General features: G+C 33.7%; 2 long non-coding RNA genes across 2 annotated transcripts; one reads left to right on the top strand and one right to left on the bottom strand.

Moving 5' to 3' along the window:
- Positions 1 to 473: 473 nt before the first annotated feature.
- LOC110935088 lies at positions 474 to 4,063 on the top strand. Its single transcript, XR_002588856.2, has 3 exons — positions 474 to 609; positions 1,159 to 1,212; positions 3,843 to 4,063. It is a non-coding gene; the product is annotated as an uncharacterized LOC110935088 (long non-coding RNA).
- On the bottom strand, positions 2,683 to 4,907 carry LOC118486803. Its single transcript, XR_004879928.1, has 3 exons — positions 4,524 to 4,907; positions 4,330 to 4,441; positions 2,683 to 3,224 (listed from the first exon to the last, which is right to left on the bottom strand). It is a non-coding gene; the product is annotated as an uncharacterized LOC118486803 (long non-coding RNA).
- Positions 4,908 to 26,426: the final 21,519 nt, after the last annotated feature.

The raw sequence follows: 26,426 nt of genomic DNA, 5'->3' as shown, positions 1-26,426 counted from the left end.
CGCGTAAGGTGAGACCAAGGTCTACGCGGCCCGCGTAGTAGAGTAATAGGGGCTAGGGTTGCTGATTCGTCGAGTTTAGGGTTGACACGATGATGACACATGGCACGCTAGGGTTTCGTCTGAGTTTGGAGCTGTCGCGCACCGCATAAGATCCCTGTGGGGTCTACGCGGTCCGCGAGCGACATAAAATTTTGATTTTTATTTTATTTTTAATGATATATCGTATTTTGGGCTCGGTTTTCACATACGGGGTGTATTTTGAGACATATAGGGATATTTTAATATATTTTAGGGTGTCGAGAATATTTTGGAGGGTTATTATATTAGGAAATATGTTAAGATGTTAGCCTAAGGATGGAAAATGCCTAAATAAAAACAAACACATATAAAGTGGAAGGGCCAAACATGGACAATAGGATAGTAAGGTTATTAAAACAAAAACATAACACACAAACACACACATTCTGTGTGTGCTTGGATCGACCAAGGCAGAAGAAAAAAGAGGGAAAACCCTTTTGATCAGAAATCAACAAAATTAGAAGGGGAAATCAAAGCCAAACTAATGCATGAACCCTAATTTCTAATCATCTAAGCTTGTTTATCAAAGTGGTAAGTCGAATTTCTTAAATTGATGATTTGTAGAAAGTGGGTTTCAACCCAATCATGAGTTCATATGAAAATTTGTGTAAATGTGAGTTAGGATTACACTATAAAACAAGAATTATGCTTAATTTTGGTTATTTGAATGATTTGAAGTAAAAACCCACTTGATGTAATACTATGATGAATATGATGATCAAGTAGATGCAAATAAGTGTAACCTTGATGTATGATCTTGTATGTAATAGAGAATTTCTAGATAAATTTGATGTAGAATGAAAAATGTATGAACTTGATTGATTATGATAATCCATGATATGAACTAGTAAGAGTATGCTTAGAATACTTGTACCTTATGCTTTGTTGGTGACATGCACACCAAGTGTTTGATGAAATGCCATAGTTAAGAATTCTGTAATTTTGACTTCGGACCTTATATTATGAACATGATTTGAGAATGTAAATGAAGTGTGTATCGAGTTTTTATAATGTCTTATCAAAGAATGTATGCAAAGTAAGCATAAGATATGAATTCTAAGTATAAACGGTTATGTATAGGTATAAAGGAAGAAGGTTCGAGTCATTCGAAGCAACAAGGAAATCAGGACCAAGGTATGTTACATGTTCAATTTAAACTTTGTTAGTAGAAATGTTTAATTTCTATATTAAAGAAACGATTAAGCTATTGACGTGCGTGCGGGTGTCTATATTTTTTAGTATATTTTTAGCTCTTTTTACTCGCCGATTTAAGTTTTAAATTTATAAAACACGATATTCCACTATCACTCTACACACACGCTAGGGCAAGTGCACCTATCGCGGACGTAGTATAGTGATGGCAAGATACCGAGGTCATCCAAGGACACAAGAGCTTTTAATATCGGCTTATCGTCAATGTCTAATCGAACCAAACTTTGAAGAAAAGATTTTTAAACTATAAAAAGATAAACTAAAAATAGAAAATAAAATAAAGGAAAAAACAGATAGACAAGACCTAATCACTTGGTTCCGACTCCTCTTCCATGTATCCTTTTAATGATTTCCGCACTTTGGGCATTTTAAGAGATTATCTTAGGGGCTGTTTGGCAACATCTGAATGGTTAAGTGCTGAACCAGTAAGAGGTCTGAACCATTAAGAGCCTATATAATGCTTAACCATTTAGAGGCAAATGTCTAACCAATTCAGATTAGAGGTCTTAACCATTTAGACTCTGTATAAATCTTAACCATTCAGAGGCAAATGTCTGAACCATTCAGATATCTGCTCGTGAAACAAACCGTCTGAACCATTAAGTGCTGAACCAGTAAGAGGTCTGAACCATTAAGAGCCTCATTAAGAGGTAAACAAACAGCCCCATAGTTATAGTGGTAGGCCCCTCTTGTGAAGGCAACGTTACCCTCAACCTATTGGTCTGAGTCAACAGGGATATAGTCCCGCAAGGTCGGATTATTGAAAGATAATTAAGTAAGTTATCAATGCGAAAAATGGTGGGCCCCCTTCCAGGCAGCGATCACCCTCAACCCTTTGGTCTGAGTCAGCAGGGATACAGTCCTCGCAGGGTTGGTTTAAAGTTTTAATAGTAGTTTATAGATAAGGGTTCAAGTGGTTTGCACTTCTCCCGTGGTGGGTAATGCCCGCTCCGACTTGTGAAGTGTTACTAAGCTTGAACCAGGTTCTCGCAGGATCTATACACTGAACAAGACATAAAATTTACCCAACCACCCTTCTAACCCCCTTCCAGGCAATTAACGCGCTTTATATAGACCGTAAAGACACGAATATATGAATCAACAGCATTTGAATAATGATTAGATAAATTTGTCTTAAATATAAAAAACTAGCTATCAAAGTCATTAATACATACCCAATTAAAAAGTTGCCAAAGATTGGAAATCAAAAAGTAATACATAAAAGATTTGTCTTCACCAAGTGATGTAAGAATTTAGCCAAGCAAGGCCTTTGTTTGACAAAGACTCTTACTATCGATCTTGGATCCCGAGACTACTACGCACACTCTAAACGATGGAAGATGGATGATGGTAGTGGATGATGGTGTTGTAGTGGTGGTGGAGTGGTGGCAAGTGAGATGGAAGTGGTTTACCAAGAGATGAGTTGAAATGAAATCAAGCACCCCTATTTATTGTTGAAAACAGACTGTCAACACGGCCCCGTGCCCACCTGACACGGCCCCGTGTTGGCCATTCTCTATCTTCTTTATTAATTGCAGTGTCAGTTCTTGTACTAACACGACCATGTGTGTCAACGGCACGGCCCCGTGGCCATTGTACTTGCTTGTACTTGTTGTACTATCCAAGATTCTGCAAATCTAGGAGTTGACCACGGCCCCGTGTTGCCTTAGCACGGCCACATGTTGGTTTGTCTGGTTTGTCTTTTGCTGTTGTCTTTTCTTCTGTAGGGAATCTTGACTGGGCACGACCTCGTGCTAAGGGTGGCACAGCCCCGTGTCAGGGTGGCACAGCCCCATGTCAGCCTTCTGACGTGTTATTTTGGCATTAGGGTGAAACTCAGAGGGTCGGTATGAAGTGTCAACTTCTCTTCTTTTGTATTTATGTTGGTTTTTGCCGTTAATTTGTTCCTTTTGTGCGTTTAAGCTCTTTTGACCCTGTAAATTAAAAAGAAACAAAGAAACATGCTTTTTCCAACATTAGTACTAAAAACGGTTGTTTTTATACCTTATTTGATACAATTTATATGTTGCATTTTACTCATATCACCATTGATCCGATGCAAACGGGTCAAATGATTGGAATGTCAAGTTAGAGAAGAATTATGCTAATGACTCGATGTGAACGGGTCAAATAATTAGAATGCCACATTAGAGAAAGGTTATATTGTTGACTCGTTGTAGATGGGTCAAACAACTTATGTAAATTTAAAGAATGGTTATGCTATTTGACCATTACGAACGGGTCAAACAATTAGAATGTTAAGAAATAAGAATGATTATGCAAATAACCCGTTGCAAACGGGTTAAACAAAGTTGAATGTTACACGAAAGAATGGTTATGTGAATGATTCGTTATATACGGGTCAAGCGAGAGAGAATGTTATGACCGAAATGGTCATATAAATTAAATTGGCATATAATAATAATTAACAAAAAATGGTGAAAGAATAGTTCATGTATATATACGTTAATTGAATGACCATCATGTTGATGGAAAATAGTTGAATGTGATTAATTATAGCTACTAATATTTTTTTGCTGTTATGATCATAGGTAAGGCTCAACTTTAGAGGCTTATGACGCTTGGAACGAATACACTAGAATTCCTCGCCCATGACACGCTTCCGATCTTATCGTTGCAAACGGCTCGACTTTTGTTATGAAAACTTTAAAGTGTGGTTGTTAGTTTAGTTTACTAAAAACATATGTTTTATAACCTTTTGTAAATGTCGAATGTTTTGTATCTAGTTTGAAATGGTTAACTCTACAAGTATGTCCAAGTTTTTCTTAGAAATATGAAAAGTTTTTAGTTTGGTTGTACTTTTTCTACGATAAATCTTTGTATCAACCGTTGTAAGGATTTGGGCGTTACAACATTTATGCATTTGACGTATCTTATATTATGTCCTTCAAGTAGTTGTTGAATCGAACTTAGAGACACAACATAAATCATCAATAATGTAAAAATGATGGCCTTCAGTAACAATATCAATAATCAGAGACCTCAAATGAAAAAAAAAAAAAACGATTGAACACCTACCAACGACCCACTTCGCATTCATCAACATGAACCCTGATTTTTCCAATTTTAGTGTAAAGCCAATAGATGCTTCTAAGTCTTCTAATAAAAAAACGATTACCAGTTTCAGCTCCTGCCAATCATTAGATCAATTTACATGCATACATTAAAGAAAAGAATGAATCGAAGAATCAGATTAGATCAGTTCAACTTACGGTGATATTAAGAAGCTTCTTTGTATTTGGATGTGCATTCCATTTCAGAGAATAAAGATGAATTCGACGAGAAGAAAGGAATTGATTTTTGAAGTAGGTGGTATGGGTTGAGTAGAAAAATGAGAGTGGGTTAATATTGAATCTTAAGCAGGGAGTTTTATGGGTGAGAGGAGAAACGTGGGCTGTAATCATGAGAGAGTGGAGATGGAAGAAACCAACTTATAACTGCACATATGAAGGTGGAGAGTTGGGGTGAACAGGCGATGGGAAGTTGGCAACCGTGATTTGTGGAGAACATTGGCAGGAAAAAGTGGAGCCTAAGAAACTGTCATGAACTGCCATGTTAGCGGTTAAAAAATGGAGTTTAAATAGCCATGATTTCCCCTCAACAAGATCTAATCGTTGAAAATGATTTGAAAAATGGTTAGATAAATAATATATAATACGCTTAGTAGGGATGGCATAAGAACCTGAACGTGAAAGGAAAACCTGAAACCCAAAAATAATAATATTTTTAGACAAATATACTAATTAGGATTAGTTTTAAAAGAAAATCGCAGATTTGGGACAAGTATGTTGTTAGGTTATACCCACCCAATCACAAGAACCCGTTTACCCAAATCAAATTAATATATTTTTTAATTTTAAGTTAACAATGAAAAGTATGTTGATCCTTATTTTCAAACTTGAAAGTACTAAAAATGTAGAATTCTTAAAAAATAGTTGATATGATCTTAAATTGTTAGCCATATATATATATATATATATATATATATATATAGGGAGGGACTCATGCGAGAACCACCCTTATTGTGAGAACCGCGAGAACCAATGTGAACACAACCTAAAATAGATAAAAAAAACCTAAAAAAACCTAACCCCCACCCCCTCCCCAAAAAAACCTAAACCCCCCCACCCCCCAAAAAAAACCTAACCCCCCCCCCCCAAGCTAAATGCTAAAAACTAAAACCCCTAAAAAACCTAAAAAAAACCTAACCCCCCTCCCCCATCCCCCAGAAACCTAACCCCCACCCCCCCCCCAAGCTAAAATGCTAAAAACTAAACCCCCAAAAAACCTAAAAAATCTAAATTTTTTTTTAATATTTTTTATGCTCAAATCGCTACTTTTATTTTTTTTTTGGCTTCGAAAAGTAGCGATTTTTATATAAAAAATATTAAAAAAAATTTGTGTGATTTTTAGCTATTTTTAGCTATTTTTAGGCATTTTTGGTTGTGTTCATATTGGTTCTCGCGGTTCTCGCAATAAGAGGTGGTTCTCGCATGATCTTCTCCCTATATATATATATATATATATATATATATATATATATATAGGGGTAGGTTAACGTACAAATGCGCTTGTCGTACATTACGTACGCTACAATCTCAGTTGTCCGATCATCTTCCCGCATTGAATTCGCATGTTGTTTTTTTGTAACAATTTCGCATGTTGGTTATTTAACATGCGATTTCATCAAAAATTACAGATACGAAATTGTTACAAAAAACAACATGCTATTTCATCAAAATTATCACATGCGAAATTGAATTACCACATGCGAAATTGTTACAAAAAAACAACCTGCTATTTCATCAAAATTATCACATGCGAAATTGAATTACCACATGCGAAATTGTTACAAAAAAACAACCTTCTATTTCATCAAAATTATCACATGCGAAATTGAATTAACACATGCGAAATTGTTACAAAAAAACACCTGTTATTTCATCAAATTTATCACAAGCGAAATTATTACAAAAAAAAAAACAACATGCGATTTTCATTGCAGGAAGATGATCGGACGGCTGAGATTGTCGCGTACGTAATGTACGATAAGGGAATTTGTACAGTACCCTTTACCTATATATATATATATATATATATATATATATATATATATATATATATATATATATATATATATATATATATATATATATATATAGGGGAAGGTTCATTGGGGGAACACTAAAAAAGTGGGGAACAGCGGAGAACCGACTCAAACGAACTCCGATTGGACTCATTCCAGCGGCGTTGGAACCGGCTCGTCGAACCCTAACTTAGATCTCTTAACCCTAAACCCTAAATCCTAATTCCTAAACTCTAAACCTTAAAACTAAAAAATAAGGCTAAAACCTAAACTAAACCGTAAAATCTAAACTATAAACCTAAAAGCTAAATCCTAAAGGCTAAACCTAAAGCTAAACCCTAAAACTAAGCCCTAAACCCTAAAGCTAAACCCTAAAAGTCAGACCCTAATATATTTAGAGTTTAGGGGTTATGATTTAGGGTTTAGGGTTAAGAGATCCTAGTTAGGGTTTGATGAGACGGTTCCAACGCCGCTAGAATGAGTCCAATCGGAGTTCGTTTGAGTCGTTTCCCCACAGTTCCCCACTTTTTTAGTGTTCCCCAATGAACCTCACACTATATATATATATATATATATATATATATATATATATATATATATATAGGGTAAGGTTCATGCGAGAACCACCTTTATTGCGAGAACCGCGAGAACCAATGTGAACACAACCTAAAATAGCTAAAAAAACCTAACCTCCCCCCCCCTAAAAACTTAAACCCCCCCCCCACACCCACCAAGCTAAATGCTAAAAACTAAAACCCCCAAAAACCTAACCCCCCCCCCCAAAAAAAAAAAAAAAAAAAACCCTCCCCCACCCCCCAAAAACCTAACCCCCCCTCCCCTAAGCTAAAATGCTAAAAACTAAACACTCAAAAAACATTTAAAAAATAAAAAAAATAAAAAAAAATCTAAAAACTTTTTAAAAAAAAAAATTTTTGGCTACTAAAAGTAGCGATTTTTTTTAGAAAAAATAAAAAAAAAATTGTGTGTTTTTTAGCTATTTTTATGCATTTTTGGTTGTGTTCACATTGGTTCTCGCGGTTCTCGCAATAAAGGGTGGTTCCTAACGGATCTTTGTCCTATATATATATATATATATATATATATATATATATATATATATATATATATATATATATATAATACAACACATGTAAACAAATCGATTCAAACCGTAGTCTTCAACAAAAGTATGAATCGCATCTTCTTGTACGATCCTTTGCGTAGTCTTCAACAAGATATTCATGTAGTCTCTCTTGCTGCAACAAAGAACAAACGAGTGTTGATGGTTGTGGCTGAGACACGTGCTTAACACGATTCCCTTAAAACAGATTTCGCGTCTATACTAAAGACGACACGTCTGTCTCCCAAGGTACAACAACCGAAGCAATCTATACTAATGGCCACGCACCCAAGGTTACACTTGATAAAATTATAGTGTTAGAACTTGTGAAAAAATAAGGATACGTAGGTGATGGAATCGAGTAGAGAAAACTTATCTCTCCAAGTACCCAACACATGAGCCTTAAAGTATCTCTAAGAACTCTTCTAATTTTTTCCAAAATTCCTCTTGTAATTCTCTACTTATAATTAGCTAGCCTTATCAAGTCCGGCACATAACTTATTTTGCATACAAGAGACATGAAATGAAAAAGAGTCTCACTTAATTAGAAATTTTATTAGAAACATAAACTCTAATAAAAATTAATGAAGCATGTGCAGGCAAATGGTGGAATAAGGCTGATGCAGGCAGTTGGTGTTTGACAAGACAATTGTTTAATTTTATGGAGCATGTACAGGCAAATGGTGTTTGAAACCAAAGGTGGAATAGGGCTAATGCATTTTCAAATGAAGGTTTTAGAGACAAGTGTGCGGATTGGGGCTAAATCTTGCTCTGATAAATGGTTTGAAAAAACATGTGTACGACTCTTATACATAAATGTAATCATTATTGTTTGTAAACATCTTGGAGTAAATGTCAATTATAATCCGTGTATGTGTGGTGTATCAGTTTCATGTAAAAATATATTAACTAACGTTAACTGAACAATAATTGAAAAGGTAGTATCGCAGATACGCATCAACAACTGTAAAAAATAAAAGAACCAAAAGGTATGAGTTTAAAAAAATGTTGGAATTAAATAAATGTAGGGTTTTAATTATAATCTATATATCACTCTCGTTGTCTTCACTTTCTGACTCTTAAGTTCCAGACTCTGTTTCTTTGCCATCTTCTTATTCGGTAGAGAAAGCGTCCTTAGTTGGTTTGCCTTTTTCGAGTGACAATTTCTAGTATCATGGCGCCTTACCCTTTTGCCACAAAAATAACATTTCGTCCTTGGCTTCTTGCTCTCCTTTTTTGCTTTTTTTGCACTGGGTTGATTGTGCCTTTAGTAGAGCCTCCAAACCAGACTTGAAATCTTCGCGAATGATATCTAACTTCACACCATAACTGAAACATCAAGAAAAATGTAATGTTAATACTTAATAATTATTTTCTATCAGATAGACCCTCGTTTGAATGTCCGTGTTCCACTTGATGCAAAACGTATCCTGCTCTAAGCAAGTGCAACAAACCTACAAGAAGGGATGCTCATTAGAATTTACTGAGGGTCCTAATTACCTTTTTATGGTTTCACATGAGCATAATTACTTACAGTTGAATCCTTGCCTCCATTGAAGCCGAATGCGACCTTTTCGGTACTGAGAATGGAAAATCACATTAAGTGAGAACCCTGAGTCTAATATCTCAACTTAACATATGCAAATGTAATAAGTTTAATACATGTTAATGTTAATTATATAATATAAGATATGACATGTGCATAATTATCCTCCTAACAAAGCGATTATAATACCCACACTAGTCCCTCAAACATAGCATAATAAACAAAACAACAACCTATGCATATGTGTACAACCCTATGTACAACCATATAAAAACAGAGCAAGAAGAACTAATTTGTAAAAACAGAGCAAGAAGAACGCATGTGTAGTCTGAACCAGTTCAGCATAATTCACAAGTGTAAAATCAACAGAGCAAGAAGAACTAGTGTACACATGTGTATTCGGAACCAGTTCACAAAAAAACAAATAAAAACAGAGCAAGGAGAACTAATTTGTAAAAACAGAGCAAGAAGAACACATGTGTATTCCAAACCAGTGCATTAACTAAAAAAACCCTGTGCATTAACTAAAAAAAAACCTTGTACATATGTGTACAACCCAATATAAAATATTACATATATACCCTTTAGTTAAATGAAAAATATTAACCATATAATTACTATCATGCCACTCATCTAAATCTCAAGATCATAGAAATCAAGGGCCAAGATGAGTTCACACAGTTCACAACTGAGGGGGTGTTCACTCTTGAACATATATATATATATATATATATATATATATATATATATATATATATATATATATATATATATATATATATATATATATATATATATATATATAGGGTAGTGCTAGGTAGAAAACCTTAAAATTTTGAGAAAACCCTAGAAAACCCAACCTCCCGACTTTTTTATTTTTTTGAAAAAAATAACACATGTAATATACATGTTTTTAAGAGTTTTGAGCCAAAAAAATCAAAAAAGCGCCAAGTGGTTTTTTTTTTTAAAATAAACAAGTTTCAGCACTTTTTTGTCTAACACATGTTAGTGATGAAAGTTGCTGAAACTTGTTTATTTTTTTTTAAAACATCCACTCGGCCCTTTTTTTATTTTTTTTTGGCTCAAAACTCTTAAAAACATGTATATTACATGTGTTATTTTTTTCAAAAAAAAAGGTCGGGAGGTTGGGTTTTCTAGGGTTTTCTCAAATTTTTAGGGTTTTCTATCTAGCATTGTCCTATATATATATATATATATATATATATATATATATATATATATGTATACATATATGTTTATAACTTAAATATTTTAATAGAAAATGAAAACGAAGACAAAATCCATATAATCATTAAAAAATAAAGTTTAAGAAATTGACGCAAAGATAAACTGATTCAAACCGTAGTCTTCAACAAAAGTATGAATCGCATCTTCTTGCACGATCCTTTGGGTAGTCTTCAACAAGATATTCATGTAGCCTCTCTTGCTACAACAATGAGAACAAACGAGTGTTGATGGTTGTGGCTAAGACACGTGTTTAACACGCTTCCTTTAAAACAGATTTCGCGTCTATACTAAAGACGACGCGTCTGTCTTCCAAGGTACAACAACCGAAGCAATCTATACTAATAGCCACGTGCCCAAGGTTACACTTGATAAAATTATAGTGTTAGAACTTGTGGAAAAATAAGGATACGTAGGTGATGAAATCGAGTAGAGAAAACTTATCTCTCCAAATACCCAACACATGGGCCTTCAAGTATCTCTAAGAACTCTTCTAATTTTTTTTTCCAAAATTCCTCTTGTAATTCTCTACACGTAATTAGCTAGCCTTATCAAGTCCGGCACATAACTTATTTTGCATACAAGAGACATTAAATAGAAAAGAGTCTCACTTAATTAGAAACATAAACTCTAATAAAAATTAATAAATTGACATAAAAACTCTACTTCACTGAATTAATATCCATTTACACTATCTAAATTTCCAACAACTAATTAAAGTATTTTTTTGGAACAAAACTGCAACAGAGTGCGACATGTTCTTTGTTGTTGTATATAACAGGGAAACATCATTGGTCTGTTTTCCTCAATGGCATCATTATTATTTGACATGTATGTATTTAATTCTAGGTTTTATAACAGTTTATGTTAGTCTATTTTACTTAATAGAGTATTTATTTAGTCCGGAATTTTATAAATGGTTTATGTTATAATACTGAGAATCTCTCTAATCGAAACATAAATCGTTATTAATAACCAGGTTATAATTACATTAATGATTTTCGCTTTGCAAAAGAGGTTAGTTCCTCACCGACCTTGTTGGTATAAAAGTAGAAGTAGGTGTAAAGTCGTAAAGGTTGTGTGAGTTAGACGCTAAAAAATATAAGCAAGTTAATATAGATATTATATTTGAGTCTACATATAAAGTTTAAACAATAGATATTTCATTTAGCTTTGAATATGTTAAGAAGCGTTAATTATCTATTGTAAATTTTAATTTTAAGATGCGTGTGTGATTGAATCGTGAAAGCAATGGATTGCGTTTAAATTATTAACTTAATAATTTTTTAAATCCATAATCGTTTGAAAATGTCAATAGCCCAATCAACCACCTTTAGAAAAAGTCAATAGACATCCAAATTCCAACTTCAAAGTGTGGTTGGTGAAGATGATAAAGCACAAATATGATAGTATAGTATAATATAATAAAAGTCATGTACCTAAAACCATGTTAGTCATTACTCATCATTTTCTAATTGCAATAATCAAAAGCCTTTTAGTTATTATTATTATTATTTTTTTTTTTTGAAAGGATCAAAAGCCTTTTATTCTTTGTAACCTAATTAATTCCCGTTGAATCCTCTCATCATAAGAACCCCTTTTAATATATATAGAGACTAGGTTAGAACCCTATGTAATATATGAGTTGAATAAATATAATTTTATATACCAAATAATAAAATAATATATCTTTAAAATCTCGTTTATTACATGAGTTGAATAAATGTAATTGTATATATTAAATAATAAAAAAAGTTATATCTTTAAGAACCTTGTGTATTATACAGGTTGAGTAAATTTAATTTTATATATTAAATAATGAAAAAGGTTACATTTTTAAGAACCTTATGTATTGTATTGTAAGGGTTGAGCACATGTAATTTTATATATCAATCAATAAAAGTTATATCTTTATATACTTATACAAATTGAATAAATCTAATTTTATATACCATATAATAAAAAGTTATATTTTTAGAAACCCGGTGTATTACACGAGTTGTATAAATGTAATTTTGTATAGTAAATAATAAAAATATTATATCTTTAAAAAACCACATTTATTAGACGGGTTGAATGAATCTAATAAAAAACCATATCTTTAAAAAAACTAACGGATATACTCGATATATGATGGATGAGATGATTGCGGTGATGGTTCTTATAAATGTCACGTAAACATAGTGAATACCGTATTTGAGTTGAGAGTTGAACAAGAAAATAAAAGTATAAAACCAATAAACATTGATTAATGTTTTTGTTTACCCCTTATAAACATTTTTGAAAAAGGTTCTACCCTTAACTACTTTAGTTTAATAAAATAAATAAATTATTTACATTATATTAGTTTATATTTAGTGTATGTCTTTTGTTAATTTTAGGATAAATAATTTTGAAATCTAATAAATATTTCAAAATATTATATTATCTCCTATACGAATTATTTAGTTTTATATTAAATTTAATTTATAATTATCTTTTAATTAAGTGATTAATGATAGAATGTTATAAACTCTAAATATTAATGTATTAATATGAATCATTTGATTGTATAAAAAAAAGATCTCAGTCATGTTTTCTTTGAACAAGAAAATAAAAGTATAAAACCAATAAAACCAATAAATATTGATTAATCTTCATCTTTTCTTTGAGCTCATTAATAATTGACTCATCATCAGTCATGTTTGTAACAGCATATACTTCATCAAAATTAGTCAAATTATCACTTGTTATCTCAATTTTAAAAGCAAACATTTTTCCAATCAACTTGTTTAAATCCATGGGAAATCTAACTTCAAAAAAATTATGTAAATCATGAAATAATTGGATTAAATTAATAGAAGAAAAATGAAAAAATTATTCACAAATATATATAGGTCAAGTAAATACTATTTATTCATATAGGTGTTGTGTTTTCTTCAAGCAATTGATCCACGAATTTGTGAACAACTTTTTCAATAATTTCATCAGCCAAAGGATGAAATAATATTATTGAAACATCATCACTAATGTCTTCCACTTCAACTTTTATCTTGTATCTGGTTAAATTACATAAAAAAATAAATATATAAAAGATATTAATAAATATAATGATAAAAATGATAAAGCTTAGTAATTTATAATATACTCGACCAATTTAAAATAGATAAAAGTAACTTCATAATACCTTGGAACAGGATATATAACCGTTTCATCACAATCTTTATTTCTACACACATAAAACAAATGGTCCTCCATGTCCACACACACTGTAAAATGTGGATTCGCCTTCGTTAAACATTTAGGACACTCCATAAAGTACCAACCAAAATGCTTTATTATAGACTTAATGGTACCAACTATCACAACGGATTGAGGCTGTAAAAAATTTAAAATAATAAGAAAATGAATTTATATCAAATAAATTGGTACAAATCTATTATATAGATTAAGAAGAACCTTTAGACTATGGGGTATGGGGCGGGGGTTGGGTGAAAACGCTCAAGTCATCACCTCGGGTGGGTTTGGGTTTGGGCGTGGCCCCTTGGGCGGGGGATTCAGCCCGAGCGTTGCGCATGCCTAGCGGTCCTATGTGACCGGCTCTTATTGGCTTGTTGGCTAGGGCATAGCGGGCTATGTTTAAATTTTAAAATATAACCGTTTGGCCAAGCTACGCGGGCTAGCCACGCCCCGCCATACTCCACGGACACGTCACTCACCAGCGGGGGGGGGGGGGGGGGCTCGAACTCCACGTGTCAACCCATGCCCCAAACCTCCGCTCCACCATGACTTGAATCATAGTCAATGTATCCAGATGTTTAAAACACCACACCATGAACAATGTCTCCAGATAAAACACCATGACTTGAATCATAGTCATGGTGTTTTAAAATCTGGGAATGTTTTGTATTGAATCATAGTCATGTTTTGTATTGAACAATGTCTCCAGATAAAACACTATGATTCAAGTCATGGTGTTTTCTGGATTCCAGATAAAACACCATGACTTGAATCATAGTCAATTTATCCAGATGTTTTAAAACACCACGCCATGAATCTGATTACAGTTCTTCTAAACGTAAAACACCACGCCTTGAATCTTATATAAAACACGGAGGCTTCCGATTTAGATATTGATTATTAATTCCGATTTTTAAGGAAAAAGGAGTGAATGTAGGTGTTTTTGGTTGTGTTTTAACAGTAAGCAGATTCATACAGTTGTGTTTTAGCATTCATGTTGGTAATGCTAGAGGATTTCTTGACGTTGTGTTTTACTATCCATGCTGGTAATGCTGGAGGATTTCTTGACATTGTGTTTTAACAGCAAGCAAATTCATACGCTGTGTTTTACCATCCATGCTGGTAATGCTGGAGGATTTCTTGACGTTGTGTTTTAACAGCAAGCAGATTAATACGATGTGTTTTCTTAATGTGTTTCTTCATGAAGGATAGAAGGAAGAGAGAGGGAGAGAGAGAAAGGGAGAGAGAGAGAAAAAAAATCGCAAGAAATGTGGGGTGGTTATGGAATAACAATTATTTCCATATTTAAAACAAGCTGAATGACATATCTACCCCTGATTAATTAAATAATCCTATTTTTAAGAAACACATATTACCAAAATGCCACAAAGATGATCTCAACCATTAAACACCCCCATTGGATGGCCCAGATCGCTTCCTAGACTTTCTAGGAAAAACACACTTTCCGTATGATCCCCACTCTATATATATATAGGAAAAGTGTAAAATACAATACGGCTTAACGTACATCACGTACGACAACGTGCGTGATTTGTGTATAATGTGCGTGCTTAATGTTTTCATCATGCGTGATTAATGTTTTCCAACATGCGTGATTTAGGTTTTTAGTTTATAACGTGCGTGATCTTCAAATGAACGTGCGTAATTATCTGTCGTACGCGATGTACGTTAATCCGTATTGTACGTTAACTGGCCTCTCTCTCTCTCTCTCTATATATATATATAGATAAAGAAGTTTTAATTTAGGAAGTTGATTTACTAGAATTTATATACTAAGAGGGAATGAATTAAATGAAAAAACATTGATTATATTTAGGTTATTTTCGGAAACATTAATATTAAATATATAGTACCATATTGTTAATTGTTATGTCACACCCCGGCCGCGTATAACATGCAACCGCGGCGGAAACGCCGGGGAGTGTTGTGGACAGAATTAATTGTTATACAACCATGGAAATTAAAGTTACATTTTATTTATTGACAAGAGTGTTCCATTGTTTCAAAACAGGAAAATACAAAGTTTATAACATGATTAAACTAGTCTAGCTTCGTTTTTAGTCTCTAAGGCACAGGTCCGCCCTAGTGTCATGATCATCATCCTATGGAATAGCTCCTGAAAACACATGTGAAAGTAGGTACGTCAGCATAAAAATGCCTGTGAGATACATAGTTTTTGTGAAAATGGGATTCATGACTTGAGCTTAAAGAAATGTTTAATAACAGTCAGTCATGAACCTTGTAATTTGTTTTGCTTTGTAAACCATTTGAAAAACGATAACATCAAACGATATGTATAGATAAGTGCAAGGTTAAACGAATAACCAAGTAAAATGAGTTGAATAAGATAAGTTGTTTGTGAAAATAATGTCTTGTGAAGAATATGTTATTTATGTAAAATGTAACGTGTCTAAACTGAAATGACTTAGACAACGCCACGATATGTAATATTATACAAACATTTATATATAGGAAGTACCAGCGGCGTATCCACCATGTTTGTATCATATTACATACGCCACGTTACTTAAATCATTTACCCAAACCAATCCACCATGTAAATTGTTCATGTGTAAACCAAATTGTCAAGTGTTATTGTGTAAACCATGTCAAATGTTTATGTTCAAATGTAAACCACCAATGTGTATGTCAATGTCAACGTGTTTATGTTCAATGTAAATCATGTAATGTGTATCCCAAAATGAATCATGTATGGTAAGCGAAATGTATCAACTTAAACCATATGTAAACTGCACAAAACAAGTCGTTGAAGTAACACGTGGTTTAAATCAACGTTATGTTCTGTGGAAAAATGCATGCTCTATTGATATTAACATTTATGTGGTATTGTAAACTATGCATACATCCAAGCCTTGAGACTGCGGCGATAAACCCTTAAACAAATTAAAGGTTTATCTAAGTTATGTATATCGAATTCGATCATTCCTTCCAGTCCTATCAAACCCAGGACTTCAGGAATGGGAGTTGTCAATTCCTATGGTACCACTACCTACTAACGAACGGCGTAGCTAATGTTAATGAATGTATTGTCCCATGTTAAACAAACCAAATGTCATAACAAAATGAAGGCATGTGATGTAAACAATTGTACTAAGTATGCTAAGTAAACATACGAAGCAGAAATGTTCATGTAAATCAATGTGCCCATATGCTGAATAAACATATGCAGCAGAAATGTTCGTGTAAATCAATGTGCCCATATGCTGAGTAAACATATGCAGCAGAAATGTTCATGTAAATCAATGTGCCCATATGCTGAGTAAACATATGTAGCAGAAATGTTCGTGTAAATCAATGTGTCCATATGCTGAGTAAACATATGCAACAAAAATGTTCATGTAAATCAATGTACTAAGTACGCACACAATGGGCATACCTAGCATAAAATGTAATGAAATCGTGTACTATAATGTACTAACAACATAGCAGGCATATGATGTGAAAACATGGAAAGCATGAAAGTAACAGATGGGCACATGTGTTTCACCCCAAAACAGTTTGGAAAACAGTAAAAGATGGGGTTCTATATACTCACCTGAGACTGCTTTGAGTTCCTTGTATAATAACCAGATAGTGCTAAAGATCATGGAATATCAACGGCACCTAATAGGTAGCTTATGTTAATATACCGGACAAAATCGGAAGGATCGGACAGTACGCGGGTTCGAAAACCAAACGAGTATGGAGACTCGTGTAATATGGTTTAACAAAGCCTACATACTAAAATGAAACTAATCCTAAGTGCTTACGGTCCATCACGACCTGTTTAGGTAGCTTATGCTACCCTAACGCGTCGTTCGCGTAGAACGCGTTCGGAACGCCTAACATCGTGACCACAAGGTATAACCTCGGAAGGTTATAGCTATGGTCACCTAATGTGTTTGGTTGGATCCTAAAGATCGACCAAATGGGTCGGGTTCGAAAGTATAAGCGATGGTTTAGATCGCTTACCTTACGACCCTATATAAGCACTATACTAAACGTGACGAGCTAAGCATGTTAGAACATGCTTAACTAAGTTTAGAAAAACAGGTTTGACATCAAAACAAACGGCTTTGATGCCCACCAGTAGTTTGGTTACAAAATATGCAAGAATGCACATTTTGGCCGAAACTACGACTCGTCACTGAGCCTAGATAACGTGGTGATCAGTAGGTATGGTCACTATGGACCATAACCATCGTGATCATGCTCACGTTATGAAGTTCCATGAACTTCGCATCGACCATATGCTGGTCAATGCAGAAAGTCAACAAAACGTTGACTTTCGGACTCGAAAAGCGAATAAAAGAGCGAAAGAAGACTTACGGAGGGTCCCCGAGTGCTAATCTAGATCAAATAGCTCAGGTATGAAACAATGGTTCCAACTTAGAGCTTTAGATCTGATTCTTGTGGGTTTTTACACAAAAAGGGGGGTATTTATAGGAAAAGTGGAACCGTTAGGATCGTTTATTGAATATCGTGCCGCGATCTCGAGCGTACACTTGTCAAATTCTTGTGGTAAGTCAGAAAATGCCCCTTGGCTCTTGATTGGGTGAAAGGGCATCGCCCCTTGATCGAACGAAAGGCCAACTGCATTAAATAGATGCATTGAATCTGTCTGACAGTCCCACGCGGCCCGCATCAGGATATGCAAAAACTCAGGCGGGCCGCCTGAGCCCGTCTGATCTGCACATACTTTGAAAAATGACAGTTTTGGTCCCTGCTGCGTGTTTAAGCCATTTCCGACACTTCTAAGGCCCATAAAGCCAACTTTAAGGCCCTAAAATGATGCCTAAACATTGTGGACATGAAACATGCTCAAAAATGTGTCGGATGTTGGTTCGTTTGGCCGTACGATCGCGATGTTCGCTTAATTACGACGGAATGCGCATAAGCGCGAAAGATGATCCAAATGACGCGACGAATGAATTTTTCTCATGCCAAACACTAAGGCATAATATAAGGATGCTTACATAAATTTTTGGATGTCCGGATGTATTCAGAACGTAAGTTATGCGCGAAAGTGCAAACTTGTGCACTTTTTGACACTTTTAGTCCCTGAATGATCCAAAAGTTTGTTTTAGCATACCAAACACCTCAAAGCCTATTTCTAAGCTATGTAAAGGATATTTATGGTATGTTTAACTTATGGAAATGTTCCGGAATGTTCGTTACAGTTCAAATTGGCATACTTTCGCAGTTTGTCAAGTTTAGTCCTTGTAAGCGAATTAACTTGTTTTTGCTATACCAAAGCCTTCAAAACTTATTTCTAAGTTATGTAAAGGTTATTTAAGGTACGTTGAGTATATGTTGATGTTCCGGAGTATTTGTCGCATTAAACTGAGTACGTTGACGCACCAGTTTGCGTATAATTCTCTAGAAGGCGATGTAGAGTTTGAATTTGAACAAAAGTCAAAACATGAAAAACGTAAAACACAACCAAACAAACATTGGGATCAAATAACATTATTTTATTGATAATTGAACTGTTCACAATGATTACAAGCACAAATGTTACATGTTAGAAGATTGGTAAGTTTAACAAAAAAAAATTATGGCGTATTCTATACTAATAAAAAATAAAAGATTTGTCTAACTAATATCTAATTGACTGATTGCTAAAAAAACCGTGTAAAATAATAGATAATAAATTGCAAGTAGTGTCTCCAACTCTCCATAATCCCAATAGCAGCTCGAAAGAAATCTTAAAAGCCTTCTAGAATGCGTCTTTTATAAGGCTAGATTGATTTGAACATAACTGAGTGAGGCAATCTTTATTTAATCCAATAATTGTCAGATGGTGAACCACAAAGTTTAAAAATTTAATGCAGTTGCTTTGCTCTATCTACAAAATAAAGTTCAGCGGGCAACTAATAAACTTTGCTAAAAAAGAAACGGGTGAAGCTGTTTAAAAAGTCACCCACATTCCAAATGTTCATAACTTCATTGTTATAATCTAAATAATCCTATCTTGATAACACTTTTTTTAATTCGATTTATATTTTAAAGTTCAGTACCTCTGTTCAAGCAGGCATGATAGGCTTGCTAGCATACATTTCTCCAAGGATACATCCTACACTCCATAATGAGTTGCTCCGAATAGTAATTCTAGCGCTCGATACCAAAGTCACTACTCGGCTAGTCAATGGCACTGTTTGGTTATGATTAATGAAATTTGCCAACCCAAAATAAGCAATTTTTAAGATTCCATTATCATTAAACAAAGATTAGACCCCATTATGTCCCTTCATCTCTTGCATCTTTGTCCCTATCATTGCTATCAACCACAAAAATAAGACCTTGTTGTTCTGGAAGTAATGTCTCCATATCATAAATATCGCAAAAATGAAGCACATATATCGCAAAATATTGAATTGCAAAAACAAAGAACATTCATATATTGTATCGGAAGTTTCTGAGCCATATAATTTCTCAAAACTACACATATGAAACTTGAATCAATCTAACACTCATATAGAGCACAACCGGTTATAGTAATGCCCATTTGATTAGTTAAATAAACAACATAATCCAAAATCAAGCATTTGTAGGTTAACAGGTCAAAATTGCTAGCTCACCAAATATGAAATAATTAATATATTTAATAGTAGTTCGTAGCCATTATACTGAGATGGTGACTTTAAAAGTAGATTTCTTTACCTGAAAAAAAGACTTATGGAGCAATTAAGCAGAGAAGTATGGTTTACCAGCTCCTAAAAGGTAACCTAATACAAAAAATGCCTCTTAATAGAATATGTCAATATGCTAAAACTAAGCATCGCATTAAATGTTAAAAACATTTCATCATAAAATCAAAGGAACTAATAGGACTTTAGAAAAAACCTACATTTAATCATAATACCATCCGAAATTTAACATCTAAAATGACAAATAAATGATAGGTGAGGTACCTTTCGTCTCAAACACCCCACTAACACCTGCAATAGACACTACCGAAGACCCGGATTCATTAACCCATCCACTCCATGCAAAACCTTACTAATAAACCCTTGAATAGACAGTGCCATTGTCCCATCACTATCCTCTCTTTTTTCCACCAGTTTCATCAATTCTGCATCATTCTTCGAAACGAGAGCTATAGACTGCGGTTCTTCTTTTTCATTGCAAGTAGTGTCTCCAACTCTCCATAAGCACAATAGCAACTCGAAAGAAATCTTAAAAGCCTTCTAGAATGCGTCTTTTATAAGGCAGACATCTAAACAACCTAAGATCTTCTGTTTGTTTGATTGTGTGTTTTCTTATCTAAGGATGAGAATTGAGGATGCTTTACCAGTCCTACTAATACTCGACTTCTTGAGGTAGTCTTGAGCGTCCTGCATACACGTACTGCATTTCCTCGGTCCATGTCTGCAAAACCCATCAAAATTATCACTAAAAAGGCAAAAACCGATTATATAATTTATTTAAGTTATAATTTAGTGCGATTAAAATTTACTTGATGACGGAATTTTGGTACATTTGTCTTCTGTATATCATTTCCTTTAGGTCCTCGCTTGTAGTACTTGATTCCAAGCCAATGTGCCTGCAATGTCAATTAGATGTCATCCCATGTATGAATATAAAAACGTACTTGAAAATCGAGATTTTACAACGTTGCCCCATCTCTACATGTTGCTTGAGTAAATTAATGGAGGGCGTAAATTTTGTGAACCGTGCCAGACACGCCGCGCGCGTATCAAATCAGAATTCGACACGTAAGGCAGGAAATACAGAGTGACGGTTACTACGCGCGCGTGGACCTCACTCGCCTGACCCAAGACGAAAAGGCGCGGCTGACACAGTGACAACATGATCGTCATTGTGTCAGCAGTCAACTCAACCGTCACCATCAGCGACAAACCGCACCAACTTGTCAGGGTTCAAATTTCAAGAAATTTCCCGCGCAAAAAACAAGTTACTTCAGCAACAAGCTAAGAGAGTTTGCACCGTGTGAAATATATATATTCGATAACATTATTGTTCAACCTTCAAGCACTCTACCTCACAAATCAGCTTTGGTTACATTATCCTTGAACCTATTTTTGACCAAAACACTAAATATATAACATTACATTTATTTCCAATTAATGGAACATGTCATTCCCTCATTTAACCTCAAAATTTTACTTATATTTTATTTTAATTGTTTTTAATAATTAATACATAAATATAGCTTTTAACGGTAACTAAGAAATGTTAATCCATATGTCCGGTTTTTATTGATGTAACCTTTTTTTAATTTCTAGCAGTTGTTTTTGTATAAAACTTTGTTATAGTTTTATTCAACCTATGTAATACATGAGTTTTTTTTTAAGATATAATTTTTATTACTTAATATATATAGTTATATTTATTCAACCCATCTAACACACAGGGTTCTAACCTAGTGTGTGTGTGTGTGTGTGTGTGTGTATATAGGGTAAGGTTCATTTGAGAATCACCTTTTTAGCGTAATTCTATATATATATATATATATATATATATATATATATATATATATATATATATATATATATATATATATATATTTACGGTACCCGTAAACACAAACTTGTGGTGCTCAAAACTACACACACGACATTTTTTTTTTTGATTTTTTTTTTCAAATGTGTTTATAATACACGCATCTACGTTTATGAAAAATGTTTTTGGCCCACCTCGCCCCGTACGGTGTAGTTCTCACGGTTCTTACAACTCGAGGTGGTTCTCATTTTAGCGGTCCCATATATATATATATATATATATATATATATATATATATATATATATATATATATATATATATATATATATATATAGGGAGGTTCATTTGAGAAGAATCTTCTTATAAGAAGAAAAATAAATTAATCTAGACCCTATATTTTTTTTATCAATGGTTGTGAATCAAGATATAATTTTTATCTACTTTTAATTAATGCTTTAATTAATAAGGGTATGATAGACATTTTGATGTAAAATATTAATAAATATTATAAAGAGTTACTCAAATCTAATTAGTGTCACCATAATTTCCTCCTTCATCACCATTAATACACCAATTTTATTAGAAATGACAAAACTATTTAAAAATGTTATGTCCTACACATATTTTATTATGAGTCAGCAAAATTATTTAAAAATGTTGGGGTCCTACACATTTTGTACCTTACACCAAAACATTGTCTTTATGGTGTAGGAAACAATGTTTTTATGGTGTAGGAGACGTTGAATATGTAGGATCATGTGCATGATTGTTTTCATTGTGTAAGATGGAAAACTATTTTATAGGATAACTCATTAAATAATTAGGGTTCATTAATTTGAATAACATAAATAAATGATAGACTCATTAAATGATTTGTTCAAATTACCTATGTACCCTTTATTCTTTTTATTCTTAATTTGTAATTTCTTCTCATTTGAACTCTCCAATATATATATATATATATATATATATATATATATATATATATATATATATAGGGTCGGGAGTTGGAGAAAACGGTGAAAAGTATGAGAAGGGTGAGAACGATTATGGATCGTCCGATCAAAACAATCTATGGACTAGATTGCGCGGTGGCGTTTTCGTAAATAACATCAATATTATTAGGTGGGACGCGCTTCATTAAGGGTAAAAGGGTCTTTTTACCCTCATATTCAAAACGCCATCATATAATAAAACGCCATACAAAAATAAAACGCCATTAAAAACAAAATGCCACAAATTAAAAATAAAACGCGTTGAATATTACAGGAAGATGAAACAACACAAATAACTGAATTTCAGTTGCTAACATTTATTTGAAGAAATTCCCTCCTAAATTACGCGCCAAAACATCATTATATAAACAAACGTAAACCATAGCTTCCATAATCACTTCAATCTATCCATTTTCTACAAAAAAAACGTTAACCAAAAACGCCAACTTAAGCAAAACGCCAAAAATGGTAACAATCGTTTCGTGGAGATACATTCTGGGGATCAGGCGATACGTCATCCATTTTGACAACAGAAGGAGGGTGTATGTTAAGACGATCAGGGCTATTCTGAAAATGGAAGAAGAGATACAGAGGCAAATCTTATCCATTGGCATCGCTCTAGACAACGAATGCCATGAAACGCATATGCTTATGAAAGCATTAACCAGCAAATTTGGACCAACCAAAGGAAATGTGAAGCCAGACCCTGTCATGACATCATGGCGTTTTGATGATGAAACAGACATGGTGGCGATTACATACGTCAGCAGAGAGCAGCAAGACTACTGGCTAGAGAACATGATGACAAAGCAGCGACTGGGTTTCATGGAAGAATTGAATAACGCCACCTGTACCAACTTAGAAATAGACTCAAAATTGGAGTTAATGCAAGACATGTTCAGGTGGAGGCTTCAAAATCTTCAGGAATAAGAAGCTGATGAAGATGAATGTGATGACATGGATGAAGATCAAGATGAAGACTCCGAGGAGGAAGAAGATGACACAAGTGATGGATACTATTCAGATAAAGAACCTTCTAACGAAGGATTTTAATTTTTTTTTCCTCTTTTTTTTTTCTTCTATGTAATTTTTTTTAAGATAATTAAATGATATATTTCTATCTTTATTAGCAAAACGCCAAAATAATACTAAACATGGTTTACCCTAACAAAACGCCATAAATAACAAAAAATATTTTCCTCCTTACTATTTTATTTACTCCGTTATTGTATTTTGTCATGATAGTCTGCATAAGGCCATTTAAAAAAAGGCCAAACTTAGAAGATGGGACGTCTATAACCTATAAAACCGATAAAAGCTGATCAACACAGTAAATACAAAATACAGTAACTGAAAAGACAATTACTTTATAACTATCATTTATTACAATAAAAAGCCTCGCCTAATCTACGCGCCAAAAAACTCTTATAAGAGAGGAGTCTATACACAATGAAATTAATCACACACAGAAAAACACAAAAACGTCATATCCTCTAGAAACCACTCCCTTTAAAACGCCACAAATGTCAAAGCTTTCACTGAAATGCATCCTTTTTCTGAGGGGTTAACTCAATAATATTTTGCTGCATGAGATGGACAAATATTCAAGAAAAAGAGACCGATGACAATGATACGCCATCATGTGAGCTTTCTTCTTGATGATTATAGGCATGGAAGAAAGGGTTCAACTAAAGTGTAAAAAATGCTATTTTGGACTCCATTATTACAAATAGCATCAAGCAAGAGTTGTTCTTCAATGACATGCCGCCAAACAATAATATCACACCAAAAAACAGGATGCCACTAAGCAGCTTCTTCTGAAAAAGACGGGGTTTATGTAGGAAAGTTGGCAACTACCAAAACTATTCAAAAAAGGTTCAAAATGCCAAAACAAATTCAAGAAGATAGAGGCTGATGACAGTGAAGATTCGGAAGAGAAATTAGATTACAAATTTTTATTATTTTAGTTTTCATTTTATATTGTTTTGATATCAAGTTATATGTTGATTTGTTAACTAGTTCTCTATAAAAAAATAACATTAATATATAAACGCCAATAACTACAAACACCAAAAAGCTAGAAGTATGGAAACTGGGAGAAAAGCTGCTGGCAAAAAACATTGTAAAGGTTATTAAACGCCAAAAGATTCACTAAACGCCAAAAAAAATTGGTCTTATTGTAATCTTATGCAAATATTAGAGACTCGTAGTGAATTATTATACAGAATGTCATAACGCCAAAAAAAAAGTTAACCAGAAAACTCTATAACGCCAAAAAATTATATATGTGACACAAAAACAATTAATTCAACGCCAAAAAGTTTAAAAAATACGATTAACGCCAAAAAAAACTTAGACGCCATAAAATATTATACCGCGTTGGGAAAATAAAAGAAGAATGAAAAGACAAAAAAGCCCCTCCGCCCTTCTCTATGACGCGGGACACGTGTTAGGCCAGGAAGCGTTCTCACCGTTCTCACACTTTTGAGCGTTTTCTCCTGAACCCGTTTCTATATATATATATATATATATATATATACACACACATGTCGGTTTTTTCCTTAAAAACGTGCCCCTCAAACTATCGGGCCCTGGTCGATGGTACTCCCCGCGCACCCCCTGGGCCGCCGGCCATGAAAATATATCTTCTCATTATTTGATAGGTAAGGAGTCGTATCGTACAAGATAGAAAGCATATGAGTATTCTTAAGAAATTTAGTTTGCTTTATTTTAAATATGAGTTCTTTATCAGCATCTCAACATTACCCTTTAGGTCATTCGTAGTCATAAAGCCCCTTGTGGGGCGTTATGTAACATGTGTCGTGCCACGTCACACAGGGGCTTTATGGGACGTTATATCACTAGAGCCCGTAGTCATAAAGCCCCTACCTATCATTACCTAATTATTAATTTTCAATTTTAATAATTATTTAAAAAAACACTTGCTTTTTTTTATTGGTCCATTTTTGAAATCATCCCCCATCGCGGCGCCATATATATAGCGCCCCCCCCCCCCTTTTTGGCCTTATAACGCCCTTTGTCGCGGTGTTGTGGGCGTCATTGGGGCTTTATAGGGGCACATAACGCCCCACTACACAGAGACTTATAGTTTAACTTATCTTCTAAAAACTCTCTATATTTCATGCTTTAGTTTTATCTCCATCCTACTCATAAACGTTTATTTTATTATTTTTCTTAATTTAATGCACACATAATATTTAGTTTAGAGATGAATAGTAACATATTATATATAGAGATTGAATTTATTTTTTACTATGTATTTTTAGATAAAAATATAATAGCAAACCTATTGCAGATGCTAAATAAATAAAAGAGTAAATTACAAGTTTTGTCCTTTATGTTTGTCCCAAATTTCAGGCGTTGTCCTTTACCTTTAAAATTGATGAGTTTTGTTC

This window comes from Helianthus annuus, chromosome 14, assembly GCF_002127325.2.
Source record: "Helianthus annuus cultivar XRQ/B chromosome 14, HanXRQr2.0-SUNRISE, whole genome shotgun sequence".
Lineage (NCBI taxonomy): Eukaryota > Viridiplantae > Streptophyta > Magnoliopsida > Asterales > Asteraceae > Helianthus > Helianthus annuus.
The sequence above is the reverse complement of the archived record's forward strand: the minus strand, read 5'-3'. Positions and strand labels throughout refer to the sequence as shown.